Here is a 19,291-nt window from a genome sequence, read left to right as displayed (position 1 = left end):
TTCTCTAAGCTTTTTATCATTTGTAAAATGGGCATACCATCTACTTTTGAGCATGTTTGATGGATTACTATTGACAGATATGAAGCACTGGCTCATAGTTGTCATTTTTATTACCATTATAAAGTTCTAGATGCATGGACAACACCAATAAGTAATCATCAATAAAAGTAATATCCGGAGTTCCCGTCATGGCACAGTGGTTAACAAATCCGACTAGGAACCATGAGGTTGCGGGTTTGATCCCTGGCCTTGCTCAGTGGGTAACGGATCCGGCATTGCCGTGAGCTGTGGTGTAGGTTGCAGATGCGGCTTGGATCCCGCGTTGCAGTGGCTCTGGCGTAGGCTGGCAGCTACAGCTCAGATTCGATCTCACTATGCTGTGGGAATGGCCCTTTTCTAGGCAAAAAGACAAATAAATAAATAAATAAGTTAAATGAAGCATAGTGGAAAAGGTATAAAAATATTTATAAAACACCAAACTATCCATTTTTTTGTAAGCTTCTTTGAGCCACACAAGCAAACATCATCCACTATAACCGGCATCCCTCCATTAGCCACCAAAGTTGCTAGAATGGAAAAGATTGAGAACCCTGGAATAAAATACAATAAAACAAATTTTCTATGAAAAATGAGGCAAATCCTATTTCTTTGTAAATAATATGTGTTACACTACTGTACAAAAATCTTATTGGCTGAAAATATAAATCACAGGCCCTGTTTTTCTAGAAGTCTTTCATCATGCGTATGAAAGACAGTCTACCCTATCTTCAGGCTTGAAATAAAACACCTATTGTACCTAAATAATGTTAAATCTGAAGTTGCTGTCATGGCTCAGTGGTACCATTCTGACTACTATCCATAAGGATGCAGGTTCAATCCCTGAACCTGCACTCAGTGAGTTATTGGTCCCATGTTGCCCTAAGCTGTGGTGTAGCTGACAGATGCAACTAGGATCCAGTCTTGCTGTAGCTGTGGCATAGTCTAGCAACTGTGACTCCGATTCAACCCCTAGCCTGGGAACCTCCATATGCCACTGGTGTGGCTCTAAAAAGACTATACATGTATAGTCTTTAGTGAACAAAAAGTAAACCATATTATCTCATATTTGATACTGGTTTTTCTTTAGCTAATGGGGTATGAACAAAATTGATGAACAAAAATTAACAAAAATTGAACCATGAACAAATATTAATGAACAAAAGCTGGTTTAGTGAACAAAAAGTGAACCATGTTAACTGATACTAGTTTTTCTTTAACTAATGGGATATGCTGTTCGATTATTCTTCATAAATTTAAAATAAAAGCAGTACATGTGCATATGTTTCAGAATAGTTAGATCTGTTTATAATGTGAACTTCTTTCTCTATAATTAATAGTGATTATCTCTTAATTCTTTCCATTTGATTCTTCTAAAATTTTTGATAGTTGATTTACTTTGCTTTGAGTCAGCTTTTTATTGGTTATTGTGGATTTGGTCTATTTCCCACTAGTTATTGAACTTTTCCTCTGCTGAACCTGTTTCTATCTGATTATCCAAAGGTTCCCCTGATGTGAACTTGATGAAAAACAAGTAGGGGGCATACAAATTGAAAAAAAAAGGAAAGTTTAAATAAATATCAAGCCATTGTTGAAAGAGAAGATCTTTTTAGGAGCCATGGACATTGACAGCCCTGTATCTGGTAGTGATGCATTTTTAAAGTTTATTTATTTATTCTTTGATGAATAACTAGAGGTTGTAGGTGATAGGGTCTTAAAAATATAAATACAGATATTCCTCTTTATATAAGAAATGCTCTATTTTGGTAAAAAAAAAAAAAAAAAAGAGAGAGAGAGGCAGTTGACTGCTAAAAAATGGGTTGTGTTGTCATTGAATGTGTGGAATTCAGAAGGATTATCTCACAGATAATCCCTTTACATTCCAGAACTCCTCAAGGCCTGGGAAGCCAAGGTCAAAGAGCCTAAGGTAATGGTACTTCAAAGGTTATCTGAAGGGGAGAGGGATCATCCTCCTGTTGGAAATCCTAAACACTGGAGTGAAGATAGGGAGAGAATAGGAATGAGTTTAAGATTGATGGTTATGGGCACCACCCTCATTTGAGTTGTTGCATTGAGAGATATTCAGAAGGCTTCAAATTATGTAGGAAAGACAGACACAAATAATTATAGAGAAATTTGAAGAGTATTACTAGCATGTGTCAAATGATAGATGAAGAGTATCTTGAGTACATACTCTAGGAAAGGAATGGAGCTAAGGGAAATTCAGGGAAAGGGGCCCCAGGCACAAGGTTGTGAGTGGAAGATTTGTATGGATCATTCATCTGATTTGGTAAGACCTTCCTTGTTTGCCTTGAAATCCCTGGTATGGGTTCAGACTCTATCCCAAGGGCAGTGGGCAATCATTGGAGACAGAAGACAAGAAACAGATTTGCATTTTAGAAAAATACCTCTCATAGCAGTAGATTGGAAGAGGAAGAAAAATATATAAAGGGGAGAACAAGTTATAAGGTACAAGCTATGTGTCAGTAAAGGGTGCCAAATAAAGTATCATGGTCACTTATTTATTCAAAGTCAGTTAACGTGTTTAAGAATTAATTTCCATGTTGATCATGTATTTAAGAGTTGTTTACTATTTTTTCTATTACTCAATGAATGTATTACATTTGTAGTTGTACAATGATCATCACAATCCAATTTTATAGGATTTCCATCCCACAACCCAAGCACATCTCCCCACCCCCCAAACTGTCTCCTTTGAGGACCATAGGTTTTTCAAAGCCTTTGAGTCAGTATCTGCTCTGCAAAGAAGTTCATTCTGTCCTTTTTTCAGATTCCACATGTCAGTCAAAGCATTTGATGTTGGTGTCTCATTGTATGGCTGACTTCACTTAGCATGATAATTTCTAGCTCCATCCATGTTGCTTAAAATGCCCATATTTCGTTCCTTTTAATGGCTGAGTAATATTCCATTGTGTATATATGTACCATGTCTTCTTGATCCACTCCTCTGTCGGTGGACATTGAGGTTGTTTCCATGAAAATAGTGCTGCAGTGAACATCGGAGTGTATGTGTCTTTGTGAGTCATGGTTTTCTCTGGATAGATGCCCAGGAGTGGGATTGCTGGATCAAATGGTAGTTCTATGTTTAGTTTTCTGAGGAATCTCCATACTGTTTTCCACAGTGGTTGCACCAATTTACAATCCCACCAACAGTGTACTAGTGTTCCTTTTTCTCCACACCCTCTCCAGCACTTATTATTTGTAGACTTTTTGATGATGGCCATTCTGGCTGGTGTAAGTTGGTCCCTCATAGTGGTTTTGATTTGCATTTCTCTGTTGATGCAGAGTGATGTTGAACATCTTTTCATGTGTTTTTTTGGCCATCCGTATATCTTCTTTGGAGAATTGTCTGTTTAGATCTTCTGCCCATTTTTGATGGTTTTTTTTTTTTTTTTGGTATTGAGCTGCAGAAGGTGTTTATAAATTTTGGAGGTTAATCCCTTGTCAGTTGATCATTTTCAAAGATCTTCTCCCATTCTGTGGGTTTTCTTTTTGTTTTGTTTAGGGTTTCCTTTGCTGCGCAGAAACTTTAAAGTTTGAGTAGGTCCCATTTGCTTTTTTTTGTTTTTACTGTCATTACTCTAGAGTTGTTTACTATTGACTATGTATTTCAAAGCAAGATGGATAGCTGTAGAGTATGGGATATATTTAGTGAAGCAAAAGCACTGTGTCTCCATGTTCAAAGGAGGCAGTGTGAGAGGTGGCTGTGAGAACCAGTAGAGGACAATGGTAGTGGAATGGACTCAAGAGCTGGACAGCTTATGATCTGATCTTCGGTTTGCCACTTACTAGTTGTGTGTCCTTGGATAAATTATTTATCTTTTCTGTGCCTTAGTTTCTTAATTAGTCAAATATGACAATAACAGTACCTATTGGAGGGTTTTTTTAACAATTAAATGAAATAATACCTATTGAATATTCAAACTGTATAAGACTCATATCAATTGGTTTGTAAAAATCATTAGTCATTGTTATTGAGCAGACAAGAAGTTTCCTTTAACAATATTACATTTGTGGGAGTTCCTGTTGTGGCTCAGCAGAAACAAATCTGGCTAGTAACCATGAGGACGCAGGTTCAATCCCTGGCCTTGCTCAGGGGATTAAGGATTCAGTGTTGCCTTGAGCTATGGTGTAGTTCTCAGATACGGCTCGGGTCCCACGTTGCTGTGGCTGTGCCTAGGCCAGCGGCTACAAATTTAATTCAGCCCCTAGCCTGGGAACCTCCATATGCCATAGGTGCAGCCTAAAAAAAAAAATCACATTTGTCACATATTATAAGAAATGAATGATTAGTTTTGAAAATGGATAACTGTGCTTTTAGATTAATCAAGAAATATTAAGGATCATATATGCCCTTGGGTCCCTAATATACTAAGGACATTTTATAAGCTACTGAAATGATTGGAAAATGATCAAACTATCATCCCATATAGCATTTAATTATGCATGTTATCTAAACAAAGGAAAAAAATATGTGGTTATTTGTATGAGGAATTTTAAAAGATCATCTATTTGAAATCTAAAAAACAAGAAGAAATACCCTAAACTTGATTTTTCTTAATGATATAGTTCTCATTATCCACTTATAGAAAATATTTTATTTAACTGATATCTATTGAGAACCTACCAGGGATTAAAAAGATTAAGACACATTTTCTGACTTCTGGAAGTCCACAATTTCTTGAAGGTAGAAAATACAGAAATAAATACTTGTGAGATGTGTGGCTTTAAGTAAATTACTTAACTTTCAAAATCTGATTAAATGAAATTATATATATGGTGGGTATTCATTTAGTTAAATATATAAGTATATATATATAATTTGCATTGTGTCTGTAAGTATTCAATAAATTATAACATTTTTATATGTTAGATAATACTGTAATTAACAGAGAATATATAATTGAATTTGTATTGGTAACACATAGTACAAATATGTCAAAAAGTATTTAAAAAGTCACAAGGGGTGTACCCTAGTGTTTAAAAAGGAGTTTTGAATATTGTCTGGAAGTTTAAGTAGATAAGAGTAACTTTATCAGATGAAGAAGAGAGGGAGGATATTTTCACTAAAATAGAATGTGCAAAGGAATAAAAAGAAAAAGGGCCGATATAATTTGTGCCTGAGTTTGAGAGATAAAATAGATAATTTTCATTATTTATTATTGGGAAAAATGTGTATCTTCATATCTGTTTTCTTCATTTATAATTTTTACAATTATAGATTAATTTTAATCAGAAAAAAAATAAAACATAAAGATAGGATGTGTTTTCTATGATCCTGGAGCCGGGCATTACATTTCCCTCAGGTAATATCTGTCAACTTTGAATTGTTCTGAACTGCACACACTATGATATTCATACTTTTTAGATTCTTTGAAGTGTGAGAATAGATGTGGAGAAAGTTTCTGGTTCAAGGCTTCTTATTCAATGAGACCAAATACTTTTCAAAAAACAATGCCCTGATTTAATCAGTATAAATGCTAAAGATATATCTAAATATAGATTATCGACCCTCTGTTTACAATAGTATAACATATCCATCATCTTATTTTTTTGTGTGTGACCTCTATATGCAGATCTCTGCATTACATCTTGAGGAATACTGATTTAATTGTCCATTTCGCTTTAAGTCATTTTTACATAACTGATTTCTATTTGAAGATGGGTATTTACATGAATACTTTTATTTTAAAGCAAGTTGTTTTCAACTGCATTCCAAGCAGGTAAGAGTAAAGTGTGCAATGGATTTGTACTTAAAACTCAAGTAGCACTAGTGGGTGCCACTATAATAATAGTTTTATGATGTGTTACATGAAAACCCAAGCTCGTTAAAATCAGTGTAGCAGGAATCGTTGGGTGCATATTCAGTGTTTTATGTAAGGGACCATTTTGATGGTTTTAAATGTTTCCTTGGCATTATAGTTTGCTTGTGGGAGATGATGAAAACCTAGTTTCACAAAAGGAGCTTTTACATGGATGAAAACCTCAAAGAGAATAATGTTTTATATAAAAGCAAGTTTATTTATTCAGTTTCTAAATGCCCTTTGCTATTACCAAAAGCATTTGTTTTTGAAAAGATTTCTTAGCCTTCCATCACCATTTCTGCTTCATCTCTCATGAAAGCAAAATCACATTTGCTATTCAAAAATAATTATTATATATACATAAATATGTTCTTAAAAATAAAACATCTACATTTGTCTTGATCTAGTAGAGTTAAAAAAGCTTCAGAATTAGAGTCATGGATTCTATCTATTGTAATATTATCATTAACTAAGAATTGGAATTGGATCATTTTTTTTTTTTTTTCCTGGTGAATCTTCAGTAAAGAATTTGCCAATCTGTTTATAGGGAGAATCACATCTCAGGATTGAATTATGTTATTTGATGACCCAATATTAATAAGTTCCCTTGCTATTTTGAATTTCTTTCTGCAAATTGGGAATAATGAGCCTATTGAAAACCTAGGTGAAATAATGCCTCCTCCATGAAGCGTCCCTGATTGTTCCAATTTTTTAATACTCATTTTATTCATAACAACCGTCCCTTTCAAAATTGGCCAAAGCTACGTAGAGACTAATTCATCTCCTTGGAGAGAAATATATTAGGAACTTTAGATTCAGCAGTTCTTATCCTCAGGATCAGGCTTCTTTCTTTCTATTGTCTAGACCAATTTCTCTGTCCACATTCCTAGAGCTAGGCCCTTGGCCTAAATGTCTTACCTCCATTGATATGACCACTTCTAGGCCCTCAATCTTTTGTTGTATACATTTGCCTACCTAGGTTTTCGAAGAAATTTATACTGTTTTGAGAAATGCAAATATGAATGAGTAAGCTCTTGAAGCTTTTCTATTCACTTTTATGAAATAGGTTCTGATATAACACATTAGTTCTCACATCCATAAGTTTAAACTAAATTTGCCTCATGTTTTCACTTAGAATTTAGAGGGGAAAGTAGGTAAGAAAACTATAGATTTATTAATACATATAATTATTCATTATAGGGAAATTTGGAATGATGAAAATATTTCATTTATGAGTAAGGTGCAAATAATCTTACTTAAAGTCTTCAATATTTTTGCCTTGACAAAATGGTCTTTTAAATTACTCTCTGCCTTTAATCCAGCCTCTTGCACATACTTCTATTGAAATGACTTAAGAAAGTAGAAATCTGGGGCTTCTCATTGTGGCTCAGTGGGTTAAGAACCCAACAAAGTGTCTGTGAGGATGTGAGTTTGATCCCTGGACTCATTCAGTGGGTTAAGGATCCAGCGTTTTTGCAAACTGTGGTGTAGATCGAAGATGCAGCTCAGATCTGGCGTTGCTATAAAGCTCTGATTTGACCACTGGCCCAGGAACTTCAATTTGCTGCATGTGAAGGCTTAAAAAAATAAGAAAGAAAAGCAGAAATCCAAGGATGACATAGATATTTCGCATATTTAGACATTCTGCATCTCTCTTTCATGAATCATAAACCTTAATACCACCAAAATAATGTAATATGCTATGGTTTCTCATATTTCTAGGTCATGGAAAATTCTATAATTCTCTTGTCATAGAAAATGTCTACATACTAAATTTTCAGAAAGCAATTCACATGTCACCTCTGAGAAGTTTTCATCAAGAGTTACAGATTATTTTGTTTCCAGAGTAGTGTATATTTTTTTAATCAAATATGATTAATATTATTTTCTTTCATGTCTCTTTTACCAACTAGACAGTGAACCATCTGGCAAAAGAACACATTTTCTTTCTGTTCGTATTTCATCCCTTCCCCTTCCTCCAACATGTAGCATGCAGTAGGTTTTCATAAAATATTTGTTGAATTAATCAATAGCATATGTATCATAAAATGAGAATTTTCCTTTAAAAACAATTTCATCCTTTTGCATTGGAAACTATTTCTTGTTATCTGTCATCATGAGAATGATGAAAGAAATAATAAAACAAACATTTATTGAATGACAGGAATGTACCAAACTTGACTTTCACTAGACTAAGAATATTAATATAGTGCTGTTTCCAAAGATGAACTCTTGGTTCTTACCATGATCTGCTTAATTGAGACATATCACTCTCCTCAAAAATCTTATCTACTTACTTTTAGGAGACTCCAGAGATGTGTCACGTAGGCTATGTATGTTAACATTATTCTATAATCTTCCCCTCTGACCTTGCCTTGTTAATGTTGGCTGTTCTTAAAGCCTCTTACAAATGGCATCTCACACTTGCTATTTTGGCTGGTGTTCATGGTGACAATGCTGAGTCTGGGTCAAAAGAGATTTTTTTTTTTCTTTTTTTTTCTCCCCAGTGTTCCCAAAGATACAAATTCTGAGGGTAAAGGGCATTAAGTCCAAATTGTGTTTTACATAGAATTAAGGAAAATACTATCCCCCACACTCAGTATTTATTTTCTTAGTTACTGTATACATTTCCTAGGGTCACTGTTAGATCATACCACAAACTGAGTGGCTTAAAACAACATAAATTTATTGTCTTATGGTTCTGGAGGCCAGAAGTCTGAAATCCTGTTGTTGGCAGGCCAGAGTCCCTTCAAAGGCCCTAGGGAGAATCCTTAACTCTTTTGGTTTCTAGTGGTTGTAGGAATCACCCCAAACTCTGCCTCCATCTTGACATAGTCTTCCTCCCTGTACAGCTGTTTTTCTGTGTCCAAAATTTCCCTCTTCTTATAAGGATGGATGCCAGTCATATGGATATTGGGTCCATTCTAGTCCAGTGAGACCCCATCTTAACTTTATTACATCTGTAAAAATTCTATTACCAAATGTCATATTCACGAGTTCCTGTGGGCATGAATTTGGAAGGGGGTGCTATTCAATCCCCCAGTACCTTTACCCAGGCCCTAAAATTACAACTCAGAATCTACTTGCCCAGACCTTAACATTATAATACATCTTTCTACTTTGTTCATTGAGCTCTTTTCCAGTTCTAAATGCCCGCACCTGGGCTAATCATCACTGTATTCCTTAGCCATTCTCAAAGATACACGATCTTCTCTTGGAAAGTTAAAATAATAGCAATGAATATAAATACCTTTCTTTTCCTACATATGGACACACCTACTGAGTACTCTCAGACCAATGTAATTTCTATTAGATTTGAGATTCCTACTGTAGTACTAGTTGCTAAGGATAAAAAGGTAAATAATACCTAATCCCTGTCCTCAGGAGTACTGAGTCTAGTAGGGGAGTCTATAATAAATGCTGTAACAGAAAAGCCTCAGGATGTTCCATGAGCCCATGAGGAAGCATTTAAGCCTACCCAGGTCAATTCTGTGCCGGCTTGGTCAAAAAAAGAGGCCAGAGAGATACATAGGGACTGCATCTTGAAAAACATCCCAGGACAGGTAAAATTTATCCTGTATGCAAGGAACATTTAGTAAGGATTTTAAAAAAGGGAGCATTTGGATGCAATAGAATGATTATTTTTATCTCTGAGGACAGATAGATTATAATGTGGTTGTGACCAGAGGAAGGAGGGGAATATTCAGTAGACACAAAAGATGTTATATGTCTGAAGAAGTCTAGTGAGAGTAGAGTTAGAAGGATTATGGTTTTTAGGAACAACAGGATGTCAAAGAAATGGAGGTAAGAAAGTATCTCAGTAAAATTCCCAAATTTCAGTTTTGGGCTATTATTTACATGATGAAACCACTCACAGGGACAGAAAATAAAGGGGGAAGCATAAATTGGGAAGATTGATGAGTTCAACCCATTGGTACATATTCAGGTTTCATTCTAACCCTAAACATAACCCAGTAATCTCATTTAAGTAAAACTGTACTATTAGCATCAACATTTACCTCCCTTATATCAATGAGAATAAACTCTTTTGAAAATGGTTTTAATTTGGCAGCTGTATTAATTTCCTGCAGCTTTGTATCAAAGTACCACAATTGGTGGCTTAAAACAATAGATGGTTATTCTTTCACAGTTATGGGGCCTAGAAGACCCAAATCAAGGCACTGCTCCCTCTAGAGGAGAATTCTTTCTTGGGACTTCCAGCATTCTGTACCTCAGATGTCCCTTAGCTTATGGCTGCATAACTCCAATCTCTGCCTCTCTCTTCACATGGCTTTTCCTCTATATATTTCAAATGTCTCTCTGATTTTCTCTTATAAAGACACTTGGCTTTGAACTTAGAGCCTACATAGATCATCCAGGGTGACCTCATCTTGACATCCTTAATTTAATTATGTCTCCAAAGATACTTTCCAAATAAGGTCACATTCACTTGTTCTGAGTGGACATGTCTTTGGGTAATCCACCATTCAACACTCTATAGTAATTGTAATAAAAATGTTTCAATGATTTTTATTAAATAAGCATGTAACTACAATTTCTACTCAGGAAAACTTTTTAGTTTTTGTTGTTGTTTGTTTGTTTTTATTTCATAGATAACTATCTTCCAAATCTATGATCAGTATAGAACTAAACATGTGAGCCTAGGTCTCTGAGAGCTAAGACAAATGTCATGAAAAGTATTGGTCTCATTCTCTGAGTAAGTGGGAACAGCTGCTGACTTAGGTGACTGTGACTGAATGACTGAATAGATGTATTCTAGGGACAAATACAGATCTTTGAATGCTGTCAGAGTCCTAATTTTCTCTTGGGAAATGAGCCTATTCACAATATTGACAACTCTGAGTTTATGTTCACTCCCATGAAAGATCTAATATTGTACATGGCACTAAATATACTCCTTTAAAATGAATCCAATTTGCTGGCAGAACCTATGAACTTGTCAGTCATTTTAAGATATGGGGTTTTATGATGAGAATACAGTGTTATGAACTGTTAAAATGAATGTAGTCACTGACTTTTCACTTCTGTGTATTTGTAAATACTATTATTGAATGGTGCAGGGCTTTCTAAGTTTTCATATTCATTTATTCAGTCAGTCATTCAACAAACCTACTATGAGCTCCTCAAAAAAAATATTATTTTATTCATCTTCATATCCTCAGAGACTACCAAAATGGAAATCAGAGCATATTTGGCCAATGAGTGGTTGCTTCAGTGAATAAATAAATCTTGTCTATGTAATGGAGGATCCAAAAGGAAATGAAACTCTTAAATGCAAGGTGCTCCTTTTAGCATATCAAATTTATATATGATAACTTTTAAAGAACTTTTTTAGAGACTGCTAGAACAAAACAGTGCTGATTAAAAATAAGTTAATGTAGTTAAAGTTAATACTATTCTTGTTTATACAGTCTCAAAAATGCAGTTCAATAAGATAACTCAAATATCTTTCAAATACAAAAATATTAAGTTTTACAAAATAATATAGATGAATATGTTTATGTTTGTCATTCATTTATTCATTCATATATTTGTTCATTCATCAAATATTTTCTTACTATCCAATGGATATAAGATCCTTTGCCAGTACCACTGCTTGTAACCATGTTGTGATATGTTTTGTGTTTTAGGAACAATGCCAATTTTCTTGATTAAGGAAGGCATTTGGCTTAGTTTTATAATGACCTTTAAATTATATAGAGAACTCAGATGTGCTATCTAACTATTCTTAATGTCAGGTAACTGTAAAATTGGTCAAAGGGCTACTTTTAATAATTATGTCCTTTATTGATATCTTTATCTGGATGACTTCAAATTATCACAGATGTAGAGATAAAGTTGATTTATTTACTATTGTATAGTACCTATGGCTTATATATAAGTATAAATTATGACTGAAGAATACTGATTTTTAACAAAGCTTCTATTTATACCCAATAATAGAAATTAATTAGCAAATTAGAAGATATTTCTGGAAACAAGATACATGGGATGACTAGAACTAAATATTTTTCAAGTGTAGTAGATTACTCTCTACTGATTAAAAGAGAATAAAAAATTGATATTGGGTGATTTCCTTTGATGTAATTATGTTCAGTTACACATCTTAAGAAGGCAATTTTTCATAAGAACTGAAAGTATATAGTAATTTTATGATATTGTAATAAAATATAATAACAGTTAAAGACATTTAGATTAATATTACTTTGATGCTTTGGATAATTTTAAGATAGAAGAGTATATGGTACAAATATCTTCCTCACTGAATTTAAAGATAAATTTTCTTTTGCAATCAGAAAAAGGGAACCAATTCCAGCAGAATAATCAAATATAGATTTATTGCCAGTTTGACCACCTTTTTATTAACTTCTCTCTTCATTGGAGTTTTTAAGGATTACATTATTTAATGAAAATAATATAATCAGGGTCTAGTACATTAAAAATAATCAATAGATGTTAGCTGCTTACTACTTATTACCACTAACATTATTAGTATTAGCAGCTAGAGTAGTATAACCATATTTTAGCAAATTTGAAACCTTTCATTTTAAGTTGAATTATTATTTTAGGTAATAAAGAAAAAATGTGCTCATTCAACTGCCGTGCTTCCTTGTCATCAATTTTAGTATGTATCCCAATATCTGTGAAGCTAAAATGTGGAGGGATTAGAACTGACTAAACACAGCATTACTTCAATGAATACATTTGTAATGGCATTCTTCTTTTCTCTTTCAAATTGGCAAGATACATAAGACTGAAGACATAAAATAGTTTTTTGCTTTGCCAGGCAAGCTGGAGAAATTGGATAAACCAGTATGAAGTGAAATCTGGCATGTTGATTTTTCCAATCCACAAACTACATGCCAGGGGCGAACCATTGCTCTATAAATGCATTTATTTGACTGTCTTTTAGAGTTTTGGGATTTTTTTGCTTTTCATTTTTAGGCTAATCTTGATGTCCTTTGGCAGTGTTAAATAAAATTTTTCAAAATAATGTATGAACATCACAAATCTCCCTAATAATTTTTTGGAGGGTTATATTGTTTTCCAAAGATGCATTTATAATAGGAATCATACAATTTGGAACTCTCAGTGCTGCTGGGGGAGACTATAACTGGAAAGAATAATTATATCCATGAACATTATTTCATATTTTAGCACTTTGAGGTTAAACTTGAGATACATTAAATTTTTAAATTTAGCATTATATAGCTTTATACGTTTAAGTAGGTGATAGAACCAAAACTTTTTAAATGTATTTATTTTCAATATGTTCCATTCTCTATTTCTTAGGGTAGAGAATAGTTAGAAAGATTCTTTGATTTACAATCTTCTAAATACCTCCAAACACTATATTAACACAATACATGCAAATACTATTCTCTGTGGTATCATTGCTTAGGTGGTAATTTTTCATAATTCATTTTAAAACTTGAATTGTTTTAATGTTTGGCCAGGCTTAAAATAGGTTGACTTTTTTTTTTTTTTTTTCAAGAGAGAGGAAACTTCTATCTTAATATGTAATTTTAGGTTATAATTAGCATATGGCAAACAAGAATATATAAAATAAAATTTAGCTCAACAGTCTGCAAAACTTTTTTCATGTTTATATTAAGAGCTACCTTTATATGATTCACTGCTTAAATTTATCAGGTATGATTACTATTTAATAAGGGGCTTTTCTGAACTTCATACTCTATTCCTACAGTATCTTTTACCTCCAGGCTTATGTAGCTGTTGCTATCATGGTTTGGGACATCCTCCCCAAATTCCTTGTCTGACTAATTTGTACTCAGCTTGGTTATCATCTCCTCTAGAAAGTCTCTTTTGATTCTCCAAGGCACCTCTTACGTATTCCCCATACATACTTGCCATTGCAGACATTGTATCATAATCTAATTTCCTGTTTAAAGTTCCTAACCATACAGATGCTGTCTTTATTTCCCACACCTAGAACTTTGCAGTAGTGTACAGTAAACATATATTTGCATGTAGAAATGGATGGTTTTAATACCCAGTTCTCCATTAATGTGATCTAAAAGATGGTACTGTAGATGTTCCAGGTCTACCCTCTGGAAGTCATGGCTTACAAGGCTTCAAGTTCTGCTTTAGGGTAGCCAGCATGAGTCTGAATCAGATGTTCAAAAGGATGTCATGCCTTGTATATATGTTTCATTTTTAAAATACTTAACTAAAGAATTGTATATGTTGATTCTGGTGTGGTTTATGTATGGAGTTGAAAGCAATAGATTCCTCTGTAGTTGATAATTTACCTATTAAAGTTAATTCAATCACATAGCCAAGTTTGAGATGGAATATATTAGAAAAACGACAGCAAGGCAATATGCGAATGACACATTAAGAATCTATGAGAAGTAGGAAAAAGGATAATTAGTGAAAAGATGTTTCAGACTTCTACATTGCTAAAAAATGTAACCATGACTTTTGGTTAAAATGATTCAAACTGAAGGGAAAAAAAAAATATGGAATATTAGTTGTGTTCAAAAGGGAATGGACTTAGAATACTAGTCAAATTTTAATACATATGTGGTAGGTAGCAGAGTAGCAGTCAAAAAAATGTTAACTGATTAATATCTATTTGCAGTGTGATTTAAAAAAAAAAAAAAAAAGCCTTTCTACAGGTATTCCCTCATGGCTCATTTTGTCTGCTAAGGCAGGCATTAGGAAATTAGCTCAAAGTTTCATGCTGCTTTCTTTTTTCTTTTTTAATCAAGTGATAGTGGAAATCTCCAAGTCTTGGGATAAATCAGTGAAGTTTTAAATTAAAAATAAATAAATAAATATAGAAGACTGATTTGGAAATAATTCCCTAGAACTGAGTTGGCAGGCTTTTTGAAAACCCAGTTGGCAGGGATAAGGAATCATTTAGAGATGAGAGAGAATTTTATAGCTCAAGATTTAAAGAACTTTAAATGTTGGTAGGAGTCAGGATGCACAGGATATGTAGTGTGGTTCAAGATAATGCATTTATGCACTTCAGGAGAAGCAAAAATGAGATTTCTTTCTTGAATTTTATGGGTATCTTATTTTGTGATGGATAGTGCATTTCTATAAGTAAACTCACAGTTTGAGGAACAAGGAGTCCATTTTATAACCCAGAATATTGCCGGAAAGGTAAAGATTAAAAATTTGCTTTATACGAATGTATAGAAAATATTGTGTGAATATTTTCTCCACATTCATATGAATGTGAATAGTTTCTCCTTAGTATCCCTTTTTAGCTCTACAAAAGTCTCTCTTACATAGTGTCCATTTTCCAAAGTTTATTTACTGTAATAGCAATACCACTATAGTTCATTTATATCTGGATTTTACTAGGGGTAAAATCCTAATAGTCATTCCGTTATTATATGTTAACTTAGCAAGCACTTATAGAAGACCTACAGCGCATCACTATCTACACAGATTATCTCATTTAATTTTCACAATGACCATAGGATGGAGACTTTGATTTTTCGTCTACATTGAGGCAACAGAGGCTTAGAGAGTGTGTACAACTTACTGAGTTACCTGGCCAGTGAGTAGAGGAGTTGGAATAAGTATCCAAATCTTTTTTGGCTCTGAACCCTGTATATTGGATCTGCCTTCTCTATTGTGAAAGTTCTCTGGGTTGGGCTGTACAAGACAAAAATTAATCTTCCAGTCTTTCACATTCAGTACTTTGAGTGTGTAAAAGTAAATCACTGATCTTTGTAATTTATGACTGCTCTTTCTATGTTTCTGGTTAAGTTACATTGATGCTAAAGTGACTTGACTTGTTAAAAATTGACCTAGATGTAGCAAAGTATCCCTCCCTCTTCCTTGTCTTCATATTCCTTTAACTCTCTAATAGGATAATAAACCTAGAAACAAAGTGAGAGGAATAAGAAATCAAGCATCGTAAATCAGCTAAACGTTATGGTTCATTAATTCTAATGTTCTTATTCATCACAAATTATGCCTAAATTAAAAAAAAAGGAGGAGAGTAAAATACTTACCAATCACTGTTCACCGATGAACCAAGAATTTAAGTGTTTGTCTGCTAAGATTTAAGCATTTTGATAGAAGTAATATGTATACTTAGTTATTACTGGTTTTCACAGAATAATGGTAATTAAAGGTGAATGCTTGGATTGAATTTTAAGGTGAAAATAATACAATGTCAGTGGTACTTTGAATTTTTCATCATTGAGTTTTTGGATCACTTTAAGTTTGGTTGGATTCTTTGAATATTTTCTGTAACATGTTTTGGAATTCTTTGATCAATGCTTCTAATTTATCTCTCTCTTTTTATGGGATTACTCTTCTCCTAGCTAATCAATGTAGAAATGATAACTGTATTTTTTGACAATATCTTTATTTTCTCTTGCCTTTTCACTATCCCTCTACTCCACATCCAATTGCTTACCTTCAGAAGAATCACATATTTGAATATTTCCCCCCTCCTTCTCATCTTGTTCTTAATGCTCTTTTCATGAGTCTGCTTTATTGCTGGATTCCAATTTTGGTTTGTAAATCATCTCTCTTTTCCCAAAAATATATGCAACTCATAAATTCATTGTTTCTAAAATTATTGTATTAGCCATGTCATTCTCCTCCTCAAATCTCTACATTGACATGTCATGACTAGCATGATGATAAAGCCCAATTTTATTTAGGGTGATCTTTATTCAGAGTCCTCTACAGTCCACTTCGGACCTATTTTCAGCTCTGTGTCCTGCTTATATTTTAAGTTTGAATTCCATTACTTACATTTTTTTTTAATTAAAAATTTTCTAGGCTTGTTTTAGGGCTTAGCCACTGGTGGCATGCCAATCATGATTATTATTTTTTAAAATAATAATGACTGTTTAGTGTACATGAGAAAAATAATTTTTATGATTTTCTTATACATTCAATACATTTTTATAAAATATTTTATTCCCTCCCTAGCCCTTTATTTTCTCTCTTTATAAATTTTCCTTGTTTTTAAAGCAGCATTTTTTCTTGAAAGAATAACTGAATTAAAGTAATAGTTAAATTTTATGGTGAATATATATTTAGTTTTTCTCAATTAAAACTATTTTATTGTCTTTCACATATAGTGATTTATTTATTCCAAGGCCTGTTATATTTATGGAATATCAGTTTTTGTTTTAGTTTCAATGATATGTCATTTTCCCATAAGCAATTTTTAAATTAGTTAAATCATTTCATTATTATTTTTATCAATTCACACTGATTGAAAAAATTCACACTGATTGTAAAAAAGTATATAAGAATATAGAAGAAAAGACAGCTATTTTATTTTCCTTTCCATTAGTCCCGCTGCCTTCCCCACTTAGGACTCTAATTTTAGATTTAGTCTAATATTTCTATTAGTACTCATTTTGATAATAAAAATTTTGTTTCTTTTTTCCAAAATTTTATATTTTTTTTTTCTGAAAGATACACTTTATTAACTCAAAGAATTGTTTAACAATGTCCTTTTCTTGTTATCCTTGTCATGTATTGTTTTGTCCAGATTTAGGACTTGGATTCAAAACCTTTTCCAGGTTTTGATAATATTTCTCATTTATCTGATATGGCACTGAGATTTTTTTTTTTCTTTTTTGGCTATCCTGTCACATATGGAGTTCTCTGGGACAGGGATTGAATCTGAGCTGGAGTGGCAACCTACACCACAACTGTGGCAACACCAGTTCCTTAATCCACTGTATGGGGCTAGAGATTGAATCTGTGTGCCTGCATCTGCAGAGACACCGTCAATCCTTTTGCACCACAGTGGGAACTCTGGCATTGTCCAAGCAATTATAAACACATTCCTTTAATAGTAACAGTACAATAGTGGCTAAAAGTGGCTAAAGTTAGTCTCCTTCTGTTCAGATTTCATTTACACATTTTGCTTATGATTTTGCTCAAATTAACTTGATTTGTTTTCAATTTCTACGTCTTTAAAAAAGCAAGAGTGAAATGATGATACTGTAATCATTACATAGGATTAAGTATTATACTATTTAAAACAATGCACTATACACTGTAACCACTATAGCTATTATTTTTATGGTTGTTATGTTTAAGACCTTAATTTTTCCCTTTTAGTTAGTGTTCTATGAATTAATTTGGTTAAACTTGTAGCTTATTTTTTCTTTCATTTCACACTAGGTAAATTTTGCAATAAGTTTCAGACACAAATAAAACATCCTTTTCAGATTCTTTTTGGAGGTCTGCTAGTAATGAGAGTTTGTTCCCCGTGTCTCTTTTGTTTATATTGTTCTATTTCCTTCTCCTGTCATATTGAGTAATGGGGGAATGTTTTAATTCAATCTTTCTGATCACTATTTACAATCATTTATTTATGTATTTATTTATTGCCATTTAGTTGTCAACAGATTTTCCTTTTAACGATATTTTGTTAATTTCTAAGATGTCTATTTTTTTCTTCTTAACAAAATGTATTGCTTTTTAGAATGTAACTTTCTCTTGCCTCTTCCCCAAACTCTTTACTGTGTTTATTTCAAACTTTATTAAAAGATATTTTCTATATTTCTCTTATTATCAGTTCTGTTATTAGGTTGTCTGTCTTATATAGAGTTTGCTTTTTCTCAAATATTTAACATGTCTGTTCATTTTATTTTAGAATTTATTTCTGTTATGATTTGCCATTGGGTTCCAGCTTATCTCAGGACAAGCTTAGCTGTTGTCCTCTGCACATCATAGGTATATAGGTCTGTGGACAGAATGATAATGAGGCTATCTATAACTGGCTTCAATAGAGTATAGTTAATCTCTCTGAAGAAACCTTGAACTAACCTTTCTTCCATGTATCAAATGGTCCATACTGCAGCAGCCTTGAATCTATGCTCTCTCCTGCATGCATTTAAGGTTCCAGCATCCTTTGGTCTCTTACTAGAGTTGATTCCCTCTGCTTTCTAGTTTCTAGAAGCTTTTGATATTTTTGCTTTGTCAATATCATTCTTATGTTTGATTTATGTATTTAGCTTAGCAACTTTTTTTGTTCATACAATGGGAAATGGGAGTGAGACAGAGGAGACCACTGTGCCCAGTCCACCATCTTGATACAACATTGTTCTTGATTTATTTTGTTTCACTAGTGTCTATATAATAATAGCCAAATCTGTGAATTATCTTAGAAACTAATCTATAAATGTTTGCCAAAATTATTTGTCTAATTTCAAGATACTACCAAGTATGTATTACTTAATGGTCACACTGCAAACATGAGGCAAACTTTCTCTTATTTACTTCGTTATTGGAATTTTTAAGTGCATTTCTTTCTGAGGCTGGATCTGGAGAATCTCTTGCCACCTAAGATATTGATAATTCTTGGTTGAAGCAATTTGTACATATTGGTTTGAAGGCTTCATAAAATTTCTTTCACAACCAAAAAATAAATAAATAAATACTTC

At 33.1% G+C, this 19,291-nt stretch overlaps 1 protein-coding gene across 6 annotated transcripts in view; it reads left to right on the top strand.

Moving 5' to 3' along the window:
• The window catches only part of ERBB4 (erb-b2 receptor tyrosine kinase 4), a 1,134,420-nt gene that overhangs the window by 523,160 nt on the left and 591,969 nt on the right, over positions 1 to 19,291 (top strand). The window lies entirely within an intron of this gene.

This window comes from Sus scrofa, chromosome 15, assembly GCF_054392235.1.
Source record: "Sus scrofa isolate SSC_HxYL_T2T_F1_AM1 chromosome 15, Sscrofa_HxYL_maternal_Yorkshire_Landrace_v2.0, whole genome shotgun sequence".
In the NCBI taxonomy this organism is placed as follows: Eukaryota; Metazoa; Chordata; class Mammalia; order Artiodactyla; family Suidae; genus Sus; species Sus scrofa.
Note: the sequence above shows the minus strand (reverse complement) of the source record. Positions and strands in the feature narration are given on the sequence as shown.